Consider the following 15,597-nt stretch of genomic DNA (forward strand, 5'->3'; position numbering starts at 1 on the left):
CAGGACAGGAAAATGGTCCAATTCACACACTTCTCAAGAGAACATACCTGGTCATCCCTACTGCCTCTGATCTGGCGGACTCACTAAACATAAATGCTTCATTTGTAAATGATGTCTGAGTGTTGGAGATAGACCCTGGCTATCCGTAAATGTAAAAAACAAGAAAATGGTGCCGTCTGGCTTGCTTAATATAAGGAACTTTTACTTTTGATACTTAAGTATATTTTAGCAGTTACATTTACTTTTGATTCTTAAGTATATTTCAAACCAAGTACTTTTAGACTTTTACTCAAGTAATATTTTACTGGGTGACTTTCACTTTTAATTGAGTCATTTTCTATTAATGTATCTTTACTTTTACTCAAGTATGACAACTGGGTACTTTTCCCACCACTGTGTTAGGTTAATCATTATGTACGACAAAATATAGTCAACTGCAAACCTCTTTGTCTTCATCATCACCATGAGGTAGTGCAAGTTAGTGTACAAAAAACAGTTTGACGTGTTAGTCAGAGGGCTGTTAGAACACAGTATCACTACCATCTATGACCCACAGCCCACCTCCCAGGTTAGTGGATAGAGAGGGACAGAATTACTGTGCTGTCCATGGCATGTTGGAGAGGGAGTGAGTTTTGTTTTGTTTTATTATTTTACTCTGTATTGCATATTGTTAAGATTCTCCTAATCGCAGATGTGAAGGTGTCTCTCTATTCCTGCCACTCTTTCAGTTTCTCGGATAGCTAGTATCTGAGTCTTGTGGTCAGAACTACACAGAATCCTTGTCAGAGAGGTTGTTTGTGTTACTTCTTGTCACTCTAATCTACTGTGCAATGATCCAACAAATAAATTAACCCTTTACACTCGTGAGAGTTGGCCTTTATTGATAGGGCTAAATTGAAATGTTTCTTACAGAAGAAATATGAAAAGCATATGCATAGCATAACCATGGTATAGTAACAATTGAAAGGGAACAGTTTCAAGATTAAGGGTAAAGGATTAGACACAATAGTTATCCTGACACAAGGCTGAATCCAAACATTAAACTGTTGATTTTATGTGAATTTTACATTTACTGTACTTTTCGCCCTATTTGTTGATAATGACATCTGAAAATACTCTGACAAACAGAAAGTGTTTTAGTTTTTTTAATCTATGAATTATTTTAAATCTATGATTAATGACTAAAAATTGATCTCAATGTGCTACCGTGATGAAACCACTCTCTCCAGCTGCGCTACGATGTAACGATTATCAGTGCCCAGCTTCAAGTACTTTCAGATTTCACACCCTACTGTCCGTGGGAACCAGGGCTATCGATCAATGCAAGTTACGGTATCCACAGATCGATTTTGTAAGCAAAAAATGACGGTCGGACCCAGTACCAGAACCACGCAGGTCCCCTAAAAGCAAGCTGTTGGGCATGGTTTTCTCCGGTACACGGGAGGCGTAGGCGAGGGCGACACTGTGTGCTAGCTAACGAGCAAGCTAGCACACGGTGTCGCTAACTAGCTAGCTAGTTAGCACATGGTGTCGCCCCAGCCTCTCTCCACCATGTGCTAGCTAGCTAACTAGCAAGCTAGCACACGGTATCGCTGACTAGCAAGCTAGCTAGTTACAGTAGCACACAGTGTTGCCCCAGCCTCCCATGTACCAGAGAAAACCATGCCCAATAGGCGGGGGCGAAGTACACTGTCTCCCAGTCACCCGCCTCCCACTATCACAGCAGGCAGGAGGATGGGGCGACACTGTGTGCTAACTTGCTAGCTAGCTTGCCTGCTGTGCTAGCGGGAGGCGGGAGTGACCGGTAGACAGTGTCCTTGGTCGTCACCAAGGACACTGTCTACCAGGAGTGAAAAAACTCAGATATACTTTTATTTTCCTTTTGACCCACATTCAAAAGTGTCACACAAACATGCAGATGTCTTGCGCGGGGGGCGTTCATGCAGGAACCAATGGGATTCTCGAGGGGGGCGTTCCTGAAGATGCAGGAATGCCCACATGCAGGAACTCCCCAAATTGCGGGGCTGCAGTTGCACACTATTGTCTCAAACAGCAAATGTATAGGCAATTGAAGGCAGGCTTCATCAGCACGTCACACACCACTTTACAATGAGCTGGAGGCAGTATGAACTTTGAAAACATATACATAATGGTTTGAAACCTGGACGTTTTACTACATATTATGAGGCCTTGCTTCAAAGTAGCCTAGCCAAAATCAGACCATATCCGTGGAGGCAATTATTTTACATCAACTTTCTTTAATTGTCCAGTAGCCAAAGGCATAATCCTAGTCATATTAGCAACCCATGCTAGTTGTTGCATATTACATCTCCCTTATTTCTAAATTTCTAATGGATATTTTATCTCTGTCACATGAAACCGCTTGCATATGCTGTGGGCTTTTGACAACAGTTTTTTCCGCTAATTACGCTAATTGCCTACTGCCTTGTGCGCATTGCTGCGCTTATAATGTGAATAAATATTATACTGAACAAAAATATAAACGCAACATGCAACAATTTCAACAATTTTACTGAGTTACAGTTCATATAAGGAAATCAGTCAATTGAAATAAATTCATTAGGCCCTAGTCTATGGATTTCACATGACTGGGCAGGGGTGCAGCCATGGTGGGCCTGGGAGGGCATAGGCCCATTCACTTGGGAGCCAGGCCCACCCACTGGAGAGCCAGGCCCAGCCAATCAGAATGAGTTTTTCCCCACAAAAGGGCATTATTACAGACAGAAATACTCCTCAGTTTCATCAGGTCTCAGACAATCCCGCAGGTGAAGAAACCGGAAGTGAAGGTCCTGGGCTGGCGTGGTTACATGTGGTCTGTGGTTGTGAGCCCGGTTGGATGTACTGCCAAATTTTCTAAAACGACGTTGGAGGCGGCTTATGGTAGAGAAATTAACATTCAATTCTCTGGCAACAGCTTTGGTGGACATCCCTGCAGTAAGCATGCCAATCGCACGCTCCCCCAAAACTTGTTGCGTGACAAAACTACACATTTTAGAGTGGCCTTTTATTGTGCCCAGCACAAGGTGCACCTGTGTAATGATCATGCTGTATAATCAGCTTCTTGATATGCCACACCTGTCAGAGGGATGGATTATCTTGGCAAAAGAAAAATGCTCATTAACAGGGATGTAAACAAATGTGTGCACAAAATTTGAGAGAAATAAGCTTTTTGTGAGTATGGACAATTTCTGGGATCTTTTATTTCAGCTCATGAAACATGGGACCAACACTTTACATGTTGCGTTTATATTTTTGTTCAGTATATAGCTTATCAACATTTTTAAGCTAAACGTTCTGATCTGTTCCATCAGACTCATTGCTTTAAACAATATACAGTTGAAGTCGGAAGTTTACATACACTCGTTTTTCAACCACTCCACAAATTTCTTGTTAACAAACTATAGTTTTGGCAAGTCGGTTAGGACATCTACTTTGTACACGACACAAGTAATTTTTCCAACAATTGTTTACAGACAGATTATTTCACTTATAATTCACTGTATCACAATTCCAGTGGGTCAGAAGATTACATACACTAAGTTGACTGTGCCTTTAAACAGCTTGGAAATTCCAGAAAATGATGTTATGGCTTTAGAAGCTTCTGATAGGCTAATTGACATCATTGGAGTCAATTGGAGGAGTACCTGTGGATGTATTTCAAGGCCTACCTTCAAACTCAGTGCCTCTTTGCTTGACATCATGGGAAAATCAAAAGAAATCAGCCAAGACCTCAGAAAAAAATTTGTAGACATCCACAAGTCTGGTTCATCCTTGGGAGAAATTTCCAAACGCCTGAAGGTACCACGTTCATCTGTACGAACAATAGTACGCAAGTATAAACACCTTGGGACCACGCAGCCGTCATACCGCTCAGGAAGGAGACGCGTTCTGTCTCCTAGAGATGAACGTACTTTGGTGCGAAAAGTGCAAATCAATCCCAGAACAACAGCAAAGGACCTTGTGAAGATGCTGGAGGAAACAGGTACAAAAGTATCTATATCCACAGTAAAACGAGTCCTATATCGACATAACCTGAAAGGCCGCTCAGCAAGGAAGAAGCCACTGCTCCAAAACCTGCCATAAAAAAGCCAGACTACGGTTTGCAACTGCACATGGGGACAAAGATCGTACATTTTGGAGAAATGTCCTCTGGTCTGATGAAACAAAAATAGAATTGTTTGGCCATAATGACCATCGTTATGTTTGGAGGAAAAAGGGGATGGCTTGCAAGCCAAAGAACACCATCCCAAACGTGAAGTACAGGGGTGGCAGCATCATGCTGTGGGGGTGCTTTGCTGCAGGAGGGACTGATTTACATTTTAGTCATTTAGCAGACGCTCTTGCAGGAGCAATTAGGGTTAAGTGCCTTGCTTAAGGGCACATCGACAGATTTTTCACCTAGTCGGCTCGGGGATTAGAACCAGCAACCTTTCGGTTACTGGCACAACGCTCTTACCCACTAAGCTACCTGCCGCCCATGCCGACTGATGCACTTCACAAAATAGATGGCATCATGAGAAAGGGAAATTATGTGGATATATTGAAGCAACATCTCAAGACCTCAGTCAGGAAGTTAAAGCTTGGTCGCAAATGGGTCTTCCAAATGGACAATGACCCCAAGCATACTTCCAAAGTTGTGGCAAAATGGCTTAAAGTCAACAAAGTCAAGGTATTGGAGTGGCTATCACAAAGCCCTGACCTCAATCCTATAGAAAATCTGTGGGCAGAACTGAAAGTGTGTGCGAGCAAGGAGGCCTACAAACCTGACTCAGTTACACCAGCTCTGTCAGGAGGAATGGGCCAAAATTCACCCAACTTATTGTGGGAAGCTTGTGGAAGGCTACCCAAAACGTTTGACCCAAGTTAAACAATTTAAAGGCAATGCTACCAAATACTAATTGAGTGTATGTAAACTTCTGACCCACTGGGAATGTGATGATTTAAATAAAAGCTGAAATATTATTCTGACATTTCAGATTCTTAAAATAAAGTGGTGATCCTAACTGACCTAAGACAGGGAATTTTTACTAGGTTTAAATGTCAGGAATTGTGAAAAACTGAGTTTAAATGTAAAAAGGTGTATGTAAACTTCTAGGCCTACTGGTTGTATGAATTTGGAATCTATCATCCCACAACTGTCCCAGAATCTGTTTGGAATAGGCTATTTCTTTCTTGACAAGCTGACCAATAGAATAGGTAAACTTTTCTACTACGGGGGATAGTAGATTGACATAGGCTAGTGATTTTGATGTTCGTTACTGGTCTTGTTGGCTGAGGAAAAGTAGGCCTAAATGTGGACAGTTATTCTAACATCTTCAAAGTGTGCATCAAAATTCGGTAAGAAGGACCGCACATCGTTGCATCCTCGACTTGTATGTTCTGTTAATATGATTGACCATAATCAAATGTGACTCCTGTCATTCTGAGCACCGTGGACGCCCTAATCAGGTTACACACCCAATGCATATGGGTCCGGTAAATTTCTCAAATGTCTGGTAAATTCAAATGCTGCCGGTCCGGTGCTACAGTTTCCTAATAGAAACCCTGGGATGAGCGCAACTTCTTATCGGGCGAGGTGCTCAAGTTCAGAACAGCTGTCAGTCAAAACCAATACAGCGCTGTGAAGTGCAGAGACAGAGCTCCTACAGCCACTGCGTTCCAATTTAGGCATTTGTCAGTGCCCAAATCTGCTATGTTCAACCCGTATACAGGTACGATTGTAAAGGGCTATTAACATGATAACATTTGATTAGCTTTTTTAATTGAGTTTTTCTGTACTTAATTTCAAAGAAATCTTTCAAATATAGAGGGCAGTTTTTTTTCAAAGGCCATGGATCAGACTGGCAGATTGTGTATGGTTCACGCATGGCGTACACTAACCTTATGCCAAACCTCAACCCTTACCATGACCCTAATCATAACTATAACCCTAAACTTAAGGTAATTATTGGTCATTGTTAGAGGCAATATATTTACAGATATATTGGCAAATATGTCATTACGTACTATACGTTATGATGATGATAATCAATTATTTATAGCAAGTCTGGTCATACCCATCATTCATTGAGTCATTGACACAAGAAAGCACAAACAAGACACTTAAGAAGGGGTGTAGGCTACCTATGTCACGATGTGGAAAAGTGACAGGTTCTTGGTCTGGGTTGAGCAGGCAGAGTGAAGCAGAAGCAGACAACAAAAGGACAGTTTTTAACATTTATTTTAAAGGGATAGTTCGGGATTTTGTCATCTTTGTACTCCCTGATGAAGGCCATGTTGCTGAAATGCAGCAGTTTTAAACTTTTTGGTCTATTGAATGTGCCATAACTTAAAGGGCAATTCCACCACTTTTCAACCTCATTTGCATGATCTCCAGCACAATACCAGTGTCTACATATGTGAAAGTGGCATATTTCTACATTTTGTAGAAAAAAATATAAAGTTGCAAAATGATATCTGATGACATCATCAAAAGTTAAAACATTTAACTAAAAGTCTAAGCAGATTTTTTGGGGGGTTCTACTAAGCTAACATATGGAATTGTTTTAAGATGGTCATACCATGGATAATTTAGCTATTTATTTATGAAAATATATAAAACAATCATTTGATAAAATATTGAATTTGGCCTTTACTGCTATAGCCCATAGAAATGCATTGAATAACAAATTCATAAATGGCAAAAAAGACAGTCCAAAAAGACAGTCCAAAAATGAATCATAAGGAATTAATCATAAGGAATGTTCTCTGCTAACATCAAAGCGGTGACCCGATCCTGCAGGTTCATGCTCTACAACATTCGCAGAGTACGACCCTACCTTACACAGAACGCGGCACAGGTCCTAATCCAGGCACTTGTCATCTCCCGTCTGGATTACTGCAACTCGCTGTTGGCTGGGCTCCCTGCCTGTGCCATTAAACCCCTACAACTTATCCAGAATACTGCAGCCCGTCTGGTGTTCAACCTTCCCAAGTTCTCTCATGTCACCCCGCTCCTCCGCACACTCCACTGGCTTCCAGTTGAGGCTCGCATCTACTACAAGACAATGGTGCTTGCCTACGGAGCTGTGAGGGGAACGGCACCTCCTTACCTTCAGGCTCTGATCAGACCCTACACCCAAACGAGGGCACTACGTTCATCCACCTCTGGCCTGCTAGCCCCCCTACCTCTACGGAAGCACAGTTCCCGCTCAGCCCAGTCATAGCTATTCGCTGCTCTGGCACCCCAATGGTGGAACAAGCTCCCCCACGACGCCAGGACAGCGAGTCACTGACCACCTTCCGGAGACACTTGAAACCATACCTCTTTAAGGAATATCTGGAATAGTATAAAAGTAATCCTTCTACCCCCTCCCCTCCCCCACAAAAAAAATAAAAGTGGTTGTCCCACTGGCTATCATAAGTTGAATGCACCAATTTGTAAGTCGCTCTGGATAAGAGCGTCTGCTAAATGATGTAAATGTAAATGTAAAGTCTGTCCTATATCTAGGAGATATAAGAAACTCAGGAATTTCTTTTGACAATTATTTTACCCCTTATTTTGGTTGGCACAAAACAACCTCCATACTTCCATTAATTTGTATGGGTTACCTTCAGACGAGTCCAGTGACACCATGGTGTTCGTGAGAGTCTAATCTCTCCATAGAGTGGTCATATTAGTTTTTAGGCCAAACCGTTCGGACGCTACAGACGTTTTTGTTAGAAGACCGATTTTTGGGATGTCTCATGCATGGTCTGACAAACACCGCTGTAGCTCCGCCACCTTCCAGAGCACAGATGCGGAAAGGCCGACATAGACGGATCTGGTGGATTTTGACGCAGCCCATGCAACAAAAAAACGTATCTCTATCTTAAATTGACAGATGTTTATGGGGATTTTTTAATTTTGTTACTTAGATTGACGCACAGCTGCGTCAATAGACTCTTAAGGATGATTAAAAACAGTGATTTGATATACCTGTTCGCACCTCTTCCTGTAGGCTTTACAGACACTCCCCACACCTTGGCTGTAACCTTTCTTCTTTAGTGTACCCTGCGCGCACAACCCATGTGGAATTCCGGGTCTCTGGCAGCGTTTGGAACTGCCGATCTGCGGTCAAGAACACCGAGTTCATCTCAGCCTATGCTGCTGTTCAATCCCTTGACTTTTTGGTCCTGACTGAGACATGGATCACCCCAGGGAACACTGCTACTCCAGCTTCTCTTTCTTCATCTGACTATGTTTTCTCTCATAGTCCGAGAGCATCTGGTCATCGCAGTGGTGGCACAGGTCTACTCATTTCTCCTAAATCAAGATTTTCTCTTTTCTCCCTCTCTCACCTGTCCATCTCCTAATTTGAATTAAATGCTGTCACTGTCACTTGTCCACTTAAGCTTAACATTATTGTCATCTATCGCCCACCAGGTGCCCTTGGAGAGTTTCTCAATGAGCTTGACAAGCTCATTTCCTGGCGATGGCTCACCGCTCTTTGTACTTGGTGACTTCAACCTCCCGACGTCTGCCTTCGATTAATTTATTTCCAACTCTCTCTTTCTCCTCCTTGCCTCTTTTGACCTCACCCTTTCCCAATCCCCTCCAACTCACAAGGCAGGCAGTACGCTTGACCTCATCTTTACTAGAGGCTGCTCGCTTACTAATCTCACTGCAACCCCCCTCCAGGTCTCTGATCATTACTTTGTTTCCTTTTTTGTCTCCCTTTCCTCCAACCCTAGCCACTCAGCCGCTACCCAGATGGTCATGCGCTGTCACAATCTCTCTCTCCCACTACTCTCTCCTCTTCTATCCAATCATCTCTCCCTTCTGCTAAATCCTTCTCCCTCCTGTCTCCTGACTCTGCCTCGTCAACCCTACTCTCCTCCCTTTCCTCATCCTATGACTCTCACTGTCCCCTTTCCTCCCGGCCGGGTCAGCCCTCCCCTCTTACTCCGTGGCTGAGCAACTCATTGCGAGCTTACAGAACAGAGTGAAAACGGACAAAACTAAACTTCTGGAGGACCTATCATCCTTTCACTCCCTCCTCTCGACCTTCTCTTCCTCTGTATCCGCTGCTAAAGCCACTTTCTACCACTCTAAATGTCAATATTTTGCCTCTAACCCTAGGAAACTCTTTTCCACCTTCTCCTCCCTCCTTAATCCTCCACCCTCTCTTTCGTCCCTCTCTGCTGACGACTTTGTCAATCACTTTGAAAAAAGGTTGACAACATCTGCTACTCATTCACTCAGCCTATTGAGTCCACCGGTCTCACTCACACAGAACTACCCTACGCCTTGACCTCTTTCTCCCCTTTCTTTCCAGATGACCTCCTGCGACTAGTGAGGTTTGGCCGCCCGATAACCTTCCCGCTCGACCCCATCCCCTCCTCCCTTCTCCAGACCATCTCTGGAGACCTTCTCCCATTCCTCACTTCTCTCATCAACTCATCCCTGACCACTGGCTGCGTACCCTCTGACTTCAAAATGTCCAGAGTTGCTCCCCTCCTCAAGATTACAACACTCGACTCATCTGATGTAAAAAACTATAGACCTGTATCCCTTTTTCTTTCCAAAACACTTGAGCGTGCTGTCTCTGATCAACTTTCTCATTATCTCTCTCAGAACAAACTTCTTGACCCTAACCAGTCAGGCTTCAAGATGGGTCACTCAACCGTGACTGCTCTTCTCTGTGTCACGGAGGCTCTCCGCACTGCCAAAGCTGACGCTCTCTCCTCTGTTCTCATCCTCCTAGATCTATCCGCTGCCTTCGACACCTTGAACCATCAGATCCTCCTCTCCACCCTCTAAGGGATGGGCATCTCAGGCTCTGCACACTCTCGGATTGTGTCCTACTTGGCAGGCCGCTCCTACCAGGTGACGTGGAGCGGATCTGTGTCTGCACCACATACTCTCACTACTGGTGTCCCCCAGGGCTCGGTTCTAGGCCCTCTCCTCTTCTCTCTATACATCAAGTCACTCGGCTCCGTCATTTCCTCACATGGTCTCTCCTATCATTGCTATGCAGATGACGCTCAACTACTTTTCTCTTTCCCCCCTTCTGACACCCATCAAACCTCTGCAACTTATCCAGAGTTCTGCAGCCCGCCTGGTTTTCAACCTTCCCAAGTTCTCTGTCACCCCGCTCCTCCACACACTCCACTGGCTTCCAGTCGAAGCTCGCATCCACTACAAGACCATGGTGCTTACATACGAAACAGCAAGAGGAACTGCCCCTCCCTACCTCCAGGCTATGCTCAAACCCTACAGCCCAACCAGAGAACTCTGTTCTGCCACCTCAGGTCTCTTGGCCCTTACTTAACCAGCACTTGCACTATCTTAAGATGAATGCACTAACTGTAAGTCGCTCTGGATAAGAGTGTCTGCTAAATGACTAAAATGTAATGTAAATGTAATTGTCATGCTGAAACCGGAAAGGGCCTTCCCCAAAGTTGGAAGCACAGAATCGTCTAGAATGTCATTGTATGTTGTAGCGTTAAGATTTCCCTCCACTGGAACAAAGGGGCCTAGCCCGAACCATGGAAAAAAGCCCCAGACCATTATTCCCCCTCCACCAAACTTTACATTTGGCACTATGCATTGGGGCAGGTAGCATTCTCCTGGTATCCGCCAAACCTAGATTCATCCGTCGGACTGCCAGATGGTGAAGCTTGATTCATCACTCCAGAGCAGGGGGGCAACATAACCTGTCTGGGGGACCTCAGAATGTTTTGGGGAATCTAAAGCTAATTTCTTGCATCTCTACACAATCTAATATGACCCTTTCGGGGTCACTTTTATTGTAAATAAGAATAGAATGTTTCCAAACACTTCTACATGAATGTGGATGCTACCATGATTATGGATAATCCTGAATGAATTGTGAATAATGAGTGAGGAAGTTATAGTCGCACAAATATGATACCCCCCCCCCAAAAAAAAATGCCAACCTCCCATGTTATTGTAATGGTGAGAGGTTAGCATATCTTGGGAGTATGATATTTTTGCATCTGTAACTTTCTCACTCATCATTATTCACGATTCATTCAGGATTATCCATAATCATGGTAGCATCCACATTAATGTAGAAGTGTTTAGAAAAATATTATATACTTATTTACAATAAAAGTGACTCTAGACTGACACAATACATGATTTAACATTAATTTCTATTGGGCACAAAATAATCTGAAACACAACCAAAACAAACAGCAAATACATCCAACAAATGTGTAAAGTCACAAACCTGATGTAATTATTGCGTGCTATGAATGTGGGACCAAATACTTAACTTTTTACTACTTTAATACACATACAAGTGAATTTGTCCCAATACTTTCGGTTAGCACCCAATACTGACAGTTAGCACTTTAACTTCATAGTCATTGTGTGATTTTAAATCCAAACTTTTGGAGTATAGAGCCAAAATAAGAAAAAATGCTTCACTGTCCCAGTAATTACGGAGGGCACTGTAATTCATATCATAGGCCTAATAGTACTGTAGAGCTCTTATTACTTGCACACAATATAGCTGGATCACCCCGTCCTGCCCCTAGGGGTCCACCGCCCTGCAGCCCCCAACTCAACACACACCACTCAGCTTTAGGATCTTAGTGAAACATTCATTTTTAGTTTCAGCTGTGTTAGGCCAAGGTCAGAGTGACAAACAGTACGGCAGACCCCCAGGGCCAGCACTCAGCAGCTAGGGATTGCCTAAATAGGTATCTCCCCTGACATGGGCATGTTTTCAATACAGACTCCTTTTGTCGTGCAGTATTCCATATACAGTGCATTTGGAAAGTATTCAGACCCCTTGACTTTTTCCACATTTTGTTACGTTACAGACTTATTCTAAAATGGATTTAAAATATATATATACTTATGTAAATGTGATATTTCAGTTGTTTTTTAAATACATTTGCAAAAACCTGTTTTTACTTTGTCATTATGGGGTATTGTATGTAGATTGATGAGGGGGAAAAAACATTTTATCCATTTTAGGATAAGGCTGCAACTTAACAAAATGTGGGAAAAAAGTGAAGGAGTCTGAATGCTTTCCGAATTCACTTCAGCAAGTAAGAAATAATGATGAGCTCCATGGACACCTACATTAGCTAAGTGGATTCTAATGTTTATCAAATTGATCTGCTGAATAATATCCTGGTCCTTAATCTGTGGTCTTGCCAACTCATTGCTGTCATCAAGCCAAACACTGAACCCAATGTCCTTAAACTATGATTCCAGTGTAATCACTCTTTGTCTCATCCTGTCATCCTTTGTCCCTGAACACACCCTGCGTCCTTATTTAGTATTTATTAGGATCCCCAATTAGCTGCTGCCGAGGCCCCGGCTACTCTTCCTGGGGTCCAAACAGGAATCAACACAACAAATAAAATACATAATATACATAGCACTACATTTTATATTATAATTTAGCCATTCAGCAGACGCTCCCATCCAGAGCAACCCACAGCTAGGGCATTAATCTTAAGATAGCCAGGTGGGACAACCAAATATCAGTCGTATCCCAACCACGTAACACAGCACATAATACTAATACAATACAAAATGCATAAAAATGTATGTCTCTCTTCACAGTCTCTGTCGTGCCATAAGGTGTTATTTTATCTGGTTTTATTGCTAGCTTGAGATACCTGGGTGCATGGCAGTTCCATTTAGTAATGGCTCTATTTAACACTGTGTTTCCCAGCCTCTGTTCTGGACCTGGGGACTGTGAAGACACCTCTGGTTGCATGTCTTGTGTGATACCGATGACTGTCCAAACTGTTTGCCAACCTCTTGAACAGACAGTTCGGTACCTTCAACACATCAACACCTTGCACAAAGACCAACAGTGATGCAGTCAATCTCTCCTCAACTTTGAGCCAGGAGAGATTGACATGCATGTCATTGACATTTGCGCTCCTTGTACATCTAAGTGCAATACGTGCTGCTCTGTTTTGGACCAACTGCAATTTGCCTATGTCCTTCTTTGCCGCACCTGACCACACAACTGGACAGTAGTTCAGGTGCAACAAAACTATGGCCTGTAGGACCTGTCTGGTTGACTGAGATATCAAGAACGCAGAGCAACACCTTATCATGGACAGACCTCTTCCCATTTTAGTAACCATTGAGTCTATGTTTTGACAATGATAGCTTGCTATCTAAGGTGCCACTCAGCAGTTTAGTCTCCTCAACTTGCTCAATAGCCACATTATTCAATAGTAGATCCAGATGAGGTTTAGCGTTGAGCAAGTGACTTGTCCCTAGAGATGCTTTTAGTTTTTGAGATATTTAGCACCAGCCTGTTGCTAGTTACCCATTCTAAAACTGACTGGAGCTCTATGTTAAAGGTGTCAGTTATGTATTTTATTGTTGCAGTGGAAGGTTATTAGTAAACACAGAAAACAATCATGGTCCAAGCAGGCTGCCCTGCAGTACATCATACTCAACAAAATAATTTGCATGAAAGAAAACCGTCTGTGTTCTATTGGATAGGTAACTGTCCATCCATGATAACGCAGAGGATATTAATCCATAACACCAGTCTTTTCATCAATATGGTATGATCAACGATATCACAGGCTGCATTGAAGTCTAACAAAACAGCTCCCACAATATTCTTATACATTTCTTTCAGACAGTAATTTGTGCCAGTGCCGAGCATGTTGAGTGCCCTTCCCTATAAGCATGCTGAAAGTCTTCATTTGATTTCTGTAAAATAACATTGTATTTGGTCGAACACGATTTTTTTCCAATAGTTTGCTAAGCACCGGTAACAGGCTAATTGATTCCTTATCACAGGAAGGCGGTGACAAAAGTGATATGAGGACAAGCACAGAGTTGGGAGGGATAGACAACCACAATAGAGGAAGTCAAATGTAACACGCAACACAACCAAAATAACAGTGACAAAGCATGTTTAGCAGTAGCAAACAAATTCAATAGCCAACTGATCAGTCCTATCTTTGACCAGAACTACTCCCAACATGTAAATTGAGATGGTAGAGATGGTGACAAACAAACAAGTATGTGCATCAAGCTGCTACAAGGAGATGCATAGCTATTTTCATTCAGCCATTTATAACTATAAAATCAACGGCTCCCTGGATGTCTAATAATACCATGGGATGGATGGAAGGAGTTCCAATAAAATAAGAACAAAATGATTCCCTTTGGAAGCAGACAAAGGAACAAGCTATGATGTTCAACTAACAGTATGACTAGAGTGAAGCAGAAGTGTTAAGGCCAGTGGGTTACTGTGTACAGATACAGGCTGGTCTCATAGACTAGAAGTAACATAGTAAACTAAAATCCTGAACACTCAAATCAGTATGATATGTTACGATTGGTATGATTACATAAGACAAAAGGTTACTTAAGGCAAAAACAAAAGGAGGGTGGTTGGTAGGGTGTATGATGTGAACGTCTAGCAACCCAAAGTTTGAGTGTTCGAATCTCATCAAGGACAACTTTAGCATTGTAGCGTCTTTGCAACTACTTAGCATGTTAGCTAACCCTTCCCCTAACTCCTAACCTTAATCTTAACCCTAACCTTAAACCCTAACCCAGCTAACGTTAGCCACCTAGCTGACATTAGCATTACCCACCTAGCTAACGTTAGTCACAACAAATTGGAATTTGTAACATACGTATTGCAAATTTGTAATTGTAGGAATTGCAATTCGCAACATATCATATGAATTGTAATTCGTAACATACAGTGGCTTGCGAAAGTATTCACCCCTCTTGGCATTTTTCCTATTTTGTTGCCTTACAACCTGGAATTAAAATGGATTTTTTTGGGGTTGTATCATTTGATTTACACAACATGCCTACCACTTTGAAGATGCAAAATATGTTTTAATTGTGAAACAATTAGAGACATACCCCAAAGTCAATACTTTGTTGAGCCACCTTTTGCAGCAATTACAGCTGCAAGTCTCTTGGGGTATGTCTCTATAAGATTGGCACATCTAGCCACTGGGATTTTTGCCCATTCTTCAAGGCAAAACTGCTCCAGCTCCTTCAAGTTGGATGGGTTCCGCTGGTGTACAGCAATCTTTAAGTCATATCACAGATTCTCAATTGGATTGAGGTCTGGGCTTTGACTAGGCCATTCCAAGACATTTAAATGTTTCCCCTTAAACCACTCAAGTGTTGCTTTAGCAGTATGCTTAGGGTCATTGTCCTGCTGGAAGGTGAACCTCTCAAATCTCTGGAAGACTGAAACAGGTTTCCCTCAATAATTTCCTTGTATTTAGCGCCATCCATCATTCCTTCAATTCTGACCAGTTTCCCAGTCCCTGCCGATGAAAAACATCCCCACAGCATGATGCTGATGGTGTTCTTGGGGTGATGAGAGGTGTTGGGTTTGCGCTAGACATTTTCCTTGATGGCCAAAAAAGCTCAATTTGAGTCTCATCTGACCAGAGTACCTTCTTCCATTTGTTTGGGGAGTCTCCCACATGGCTTTTGGCGAACACCAAACGTGTTTGCTTATTTTTTTCTTTAAGCAATGGCTTTTTTCTGGCCACTTTTCTGTAAAGCCCAGCTCTGTGGAGTATACGGCTTAAAGTGGTCCTATGGACAGATACTCCAAT

This window comes from Coregonus lavaretus (genome assembly GCF_964263955.1).
Source record: "Coregonus lavaretus genome assembly, chromosome: 4".
Taxonomy (NCBI): Eukaryota; Metazoa; Chordata; class Actinopteri; order Salmoniformes; family Salmonidae; genus Coregonus; species Coregonus lavaretus.